This window comes from Schistocerca nitens, chromosome 2 (assembly GCF_023898315.1).
Source record: "Schistocerca nitens isolate TAMUIC-IGC-003100 chromosome 2, iqSchNite1.1, whole genome shotgun sequence".
Taxonomy (NCBI): domain Eukaryota; kingdom Metazoa; phylum Arthropoda; class Insecta; order Orthoptera; family Acrididae; genus Schistocerca; species Schistocerca nitens.
Genome location: NC_064615.1, coordinates 389525758 through 389531757, shown reverse-complemented (window position 1 = coordinate 389531757; position 6000 = coordinate 389525758). Strand labels below are relative to the sequence as shown.

Genomic DNA, 6000 nt, shown 5'->3' with positions numbered 1-6000 from the left:
TACTGTTTGTGGTTTATGACGTACACTCTTGATTTCACAAATCCCTAGAAAAAAAATGTCACAAGGCGTAAGATCTGTCAGGTCATTCCTGATTGCCATGCAGAGAGATAATTTTCTCAGAAAGCTTGTCATTTAGCAGAGCAATCGTTTCACGGGATGTGTGACATATCACACCGACTTGTTGAAACCAAACATCGTCATTTGCATCCATAAGAGAGAAAAACGAATCAGAAAGCATGTTTCGGTAACGATCGTCGTTCACAGTGACGGCAGTTCCCTCATCATTTTCGACAAAGTACGGGCCGATCATTCCTCCGGCCCAGAACCCGAACGACGCAGACGTGCGTTGCGGATCACCTGCTCTTCTACAGTCACTCGTGGAGTTTCGGTACCCCAAATTCTGCAGTTCTGCTTATGGACGTACTCACTGAGGTGGAACTGCGCCTCGTCTGAGAAAATTATTCTTTTTGTGTAGTTCTCGTTCTCCGCTTGTCGACCACTGAGCAAATCAATGTCTCTTGCCATGATCTGCAGGTTTCAACCCTTCTGAAAGTAGAATTTTGTGAACAGGCATTTGCAGATCTTTTGAAAGGATTCCATGCAGTGGACTTCGTGAATTCAATTGTTGAGATCGTCGGTGAACCCATTTTCTGGGACTTACGGTCATATTGTCAAGCACACCAGCAATGTTTTCTTGTGTTCGAACAGAACGCGGTTGTCATGTTTTCTTAACGTTTGAAACAGAATCCGTGGTCTCAAAACTTTCGGATCAACTAAGGAACTGATAATTTGGTAGGATCAGCATTACGTCCGACAGTCACACGCAATTGACGAACGGTTTCCGTGGGACTTTCATTGTTTTTATTGCTCAGTTGTCATATGCTCCATGACGAAAATAAACATCAAACAACAATAATCATATTAAAGCTCTCAAGCTACTAATGGGAAGGATCACAGATAACAAACATGAAAAAACAACGGCTGCCAATCGTCATATGACTAAATGGCGCAAAATTCAAATTCGTCCTTACTTCCCGGTCACCTGAATCCATAATTCAGTCGTTAACTCCCATAAGAGGACAACAATAAACAGGAATCTTGAGCTCTCTGAATCTTTTTTAAGGGAAGGAGTGAGACATTACCCTTACAGTTTCGCGCGTTATTGGCGTCTACTGCGCATGTCCTGATTCTCGTCATGAATATCTTGCGTGTATCGTGTAATCTAGCTACGTGAACCAATATGCAGTTCGAAACATGTAGACTTGTGGCGCTATTGTAGAGGTGGTTCAAATGGCTCTGAGCACTATGGGACTCAACTTCTGAGGTCATTAGTCCCCTAGAACTTAGAACTAGTTAAACCTAACTAACCTAAGGACACCACAAACATCCATGCCCGAGGCAGGATTCGAACCTGCGACCGTAGCGGTCTCGCGGTTCCAGACTGCAGCGCCTTTAACCGCACGGCCACTTCGGCCGGCTATTGTAGAGGTGTAAACCTTAAGGGCCCTATATACGCACCAACCAGCCCACCGACCGACCGACCGGCCGACCGAGCGATTGGACGTGTGTAGGCGTTTTTACCGAATGAGGACGAACATTGCTTGGGCCGTGTAGAAACATCCGACTGCCGACCCGACACCACTCCACCTAACATATTGTGACGTGTGTAGCGGTGTCGTGCCAACCTCACAATAAAAGTTCGTTTCTGGCATTGCGACCGTGTCAAATGCTGTTTTGATAAACGTGACAGGATGCAAAGCGGACGAAACCTTAAGGAATAGCGTTTCTGGAGAAATTTCAAGACTGCAGATGTTTTGTGGGGTACGTGGCGCGAGAAGAATAGCAACACACGAGAGTGAAATGAACCTGTGGTTTCATGTGGTACTTAGAGAGACTAAATGTCCGTCGACCTTCTGCGATTCTATTTTTTCGTTTTATTTGCTATACCTATCGGAAATGAAATATAGAAACAGAAATATCGACGTTCAGTGGATATTAATTAATAAAGTATACTTGCTTCATTGTTATTAATGTTAAAAATGTCCTGCCTATATCCAAGCCCTCTGCTATGGAATTCAAAGAGTGCGACTTCTTCACACGTCTAACAGTTGCTAATCTCTCCTTATCTGTCTGTTAGTGTATGTATCGGATGATGTACCCCTCCACCAAATTAGTTTCTTTGCTCGAATTTGGAACAAGTTTCTTAAACTTGCAGGTCATGTATTATGCCACATAAGGAAAGGAATTGATAGTGTTTACATGAACATATTTTGTGTTATTTATTTTGTTTTAGCAGGATGTATAACTTCAGTCAACTGTATATCAGAATGCTGGTTTCAGGATCATTTTAACTGATAATTTTTGGGGATACTACAGAACTGAGTTTGAGGTCCTTATAACTTCTGTCAGTCGCTAGAAATCAAAAAGTAGGTAACATTCTCTCCAGTGACTGTTATTTTTCCTTAAGAATGGTTTGATGATGTACGGCAACTCCGAAATGCATGATTCATCCATTCCGAGATAATTACGAATATAATCGCATCCCAACTGCTGACGTGGCAGAACATAGGTGATCTCTTACGTTGCATTAGCCACTTCTTTGACCACAGCTTTTCCTCGGCTTTTTTTGGCCTTATTACCTCCAAAACAGCAAAGGCAAATCTCCGTTTTGTTTCTGTGTAAAACTAAGCGGAATCTAGTAGAACACGAAGACAATGAACTTACGATAAACAAATCGCAACAATATGGCGGCGCTGTAATCGGTCGGCACGTAACTAGGTTGCCACGAAATTGCTCGGCCGGTAAATTGGGGCCTTTATGAGCAGCGTGTAATACAGGGTTTAGTATTGAGTCACGGCTGTATATTTGTTGAGACGCTATTCTACACCTTCCCTACTCCTCCCCGCCGCTGGCGTCCTCCGAGCACACCACAGACCTTCCCGCTGCCGCTCCTTGTTCTCATTTGCACGCGTCCCTCCTCCGTTCCAACTGATGTGATTGCCGCCACATGGCGCAGCCCACGTGCAACAGATACGGAAGCCGTCGGTGCGTATCCAGTACCGCTGAAGGGCACGCTACGCAAGGCTGGCCCCAGTTTAAGCAGAACTTGAGAGCGCCAGCGGACGGAGCACCTGCCGGCGACTCGTCCCCTCCCCGGCGAGGCGTGTTTACGGCTGTCAGCGCGCGGGCCGGCGTGCTAAGTAGCGGCAGCGGCCAAGCGGCAGCGCACCGCCGTTGGTTTATATTTACCGCGCCGCTGCCTGCCAGGGGCACCACGGACCACGCCTCGTCGCGTTGGTCGCCAGTCTCCAGCGACGCGGCTCTCTACACGTACCGCTCGTGTCCTGCCGTCTCCGCGCTTGTCTTCAGTCGTAAGAGCCACGGTAAGTACAATCACTGGCGTGAAACTCGTGTAGGGACATCTGGTAACACGACTTTGGTTCGCTGCCAGGCCACTTGGGTCGCTGCAAGTTAATCAATCCCTCGTCCAGTCATTTTCCTGTCGGATGATTTAACATCTTCCGTACTTGTTTGTGTTTCGTAGTAAACTGATGCATGTCCCATCACATTTCGTTTCTGCTTGCGACTTATTGTGTGAATTCCATTGGAAATACGTTGCTAGTATTCCGCTTGATTTCTGCTCACGTCCAAAGTACTGACGGAGTAAATGGTTCCATATATTTTGTTTTTGTTTCATATAAAGCTGAAGCTGTGTTTCGTCGTATGGCGTTCTGTGGGGTTATGTACATTTATTACTGTTTACGGATCCGTGTGTGAACCGCTCGATTTAAATGTATTCTGGATATAGAAGAATGTTCGATACGAGTTGTCAGCTTTGACCAGTGGCACAGGAAACATACGACAAACGCAGTAAACAATATGGTGATTTTAATGGGATGTTATTGACGATGTATCCAAACAGGCTAAGCTATAGATCACTCTGTCACTGCCACAAGGCTTTTTAACATCACATTCGTCGGCATCGCCAACTTGTAACCGAACTCTTGCCTTCCAACCTAACCTAGATCTTGGCAAATATACACGCGAGTCTAACTGGCTACCAGCCTGTTGCCTTCCAATCTAACCTATACCTCGGGCTAGAATACAGATCAATCTGTCACCACAACTAGTTTTTCTTATTGCTTTATGTTGGTTGGCTTCGACAACTAACAACAAAACTGTGAATATATGCGCGAAAAACGACCTGACGGCACCCATTAACATTACGTCAATGACCAACGCCCACGACTCCTTTCGAACATTCCTCCTGAACCTGCATTGCAAATATATTGTTTTATTGCACTTCACTTGTTTGCATCCGTTTTCTGTTCTTTCTCGTATTTAAAGGAGAACTCCATGTTAACAGCTTTTGACAGAATTGGTATTCATTGTATATTGCGCGGAATGACTGTGTAGTTCTCTGAATTATGTTTCTTCTTGCCAGTGAGTGCTATGCATTTCACGTCTATGTAGATGAGAATGCTTTGTAGTCCTGGTGACTACAGTTTTCTTCTTTGCTAATGTTAGAAATGCAATAGTTCTTACCCAAATCTCTTCCCACATTGCATTCGGGAGGACGACGGTTCAATCCCGCGTCCGGCCATCCTGATTTAGGTTTTCCGTGATTTCCCTAAATCGCTCCAGGCAAATGCCGGGATGGTTCCTTTCAAAAAGGGCACGGCCGACTTCCTTCCCCGTCCTTCCCTAACCCGATGAGACCGATGACCTCGCTGTCTGGTCTCCTTCCTCAAAAAACCAACCAACCAACCAATCTTCCCACATTATCAATAGGTACTTAAAACAATACAATCTAGCAGAAATGCATCTACTAGAATCATCCTCTCACCCCAATTCTAATGTCGGAGCTTTCGTATGTGTGTCCACAGCTGTTAGATAATTTGAAAATAGCATATTTGTGCCGTCAGCTGTACAGTTGTATGTTTATTCTCTATCAGTGTCTATTATTACCACTGGATTCATAGGAGAAAAACATACGCTGAAGAGTGGAGTTCTCACAAAGTGTGTATTACTGTAATCGTGCCATGGTGCAGTGCGTTTACACCGACTCTGTCAATACAGACTTAGGATACTTGTATATGTTCTGTATTTGAGTGGCTCATAGATGACAAAATATAGCCGGCCGAAGTGGCCGTGCGGTTAAAAGCGCTGCAGTCTGGAACCGCAAGACCGCTACGGTCGCAGGTTCGAATCCTGCCTCGGGCATGGATGTTTGTGATGTCCTTAGGTTAGTTAGGTTTAACTAGTTCTAAGTTCTAGGGGACTAATGACCTCAGAAGTTGAGTCCCATAGCGCTCAGAGCCATTTGAACCATTTCTTGATGACAAAATAGTATGTTCGATGCATTGATGTACTTCTTGTACACTGTTTTCATCCTGTGAAGATGATCGTAATAATGTAAACAGATAGAGAATACGCATACAGCTGTACAGCTGATGGCACAAATATGCTTTTTGCAGATTTAAAATACCGGATGCCTGCATTAAGTGCGAAAAAAACGTTGAGTCCACGGAATACCATGCGAAGAAACTAGCTTTTGGTTTAAGCGAAACAAAAAAAAAAGTACGAAAGCATTTGCCACACCCAACATAATATTAAGGCACTGAGCGAAAGATAAGCAGAATAACAGCAACACTTTAACAGGGCAGTCAGGAGCAGAATGCGATAAAACCGACTTCAGTGTTATGTCATATCAGCTGGTTTCAGGTTTTGATATCTGCTGAATCGCAACTATTTCCACTTGATACTGCAACACTGGGCTTCATAAATAAATAATTTTATACTCAAAAGACGCTACGATGTCATTCATGAAATTGTACATGGCTACGATAAGTTAAGGATTAAAATTTGTCACCTTGCACTGTCACAACAGCTTTTCCAAGTACACACTTTACCACGAGACTATGAGCCTCATTCATGAAATATTAACGAAAAATATTAGAAAAATATTGTCTTATATTATTCATACTGCGTAAAGCGAGA

At 44.1% G+C, this 6000-nt stretch overlaps 1 protein-coding gene across 1 annotated transcript in view; it reads left to right on the top strand.

Moving 5' to 3' along the window:
• The first annotated feature begins 3316 nt into the window (after positions 1-3316).
• LOC126235043 (uncharacterized) overlaps positions 3317-6000 on the top strand; it is a 164125-nt gene continuing 161441 nt past the window's right edge. Inside the window, exon 1 of the mRNA XM_049943778.1 lies at positions 3317-3383. The gene's annotated coding sequence lies outside the window, so the exon portion shown is untranslated. The remainder of the gene's footprint in view (positions 3384-6000) is intronic.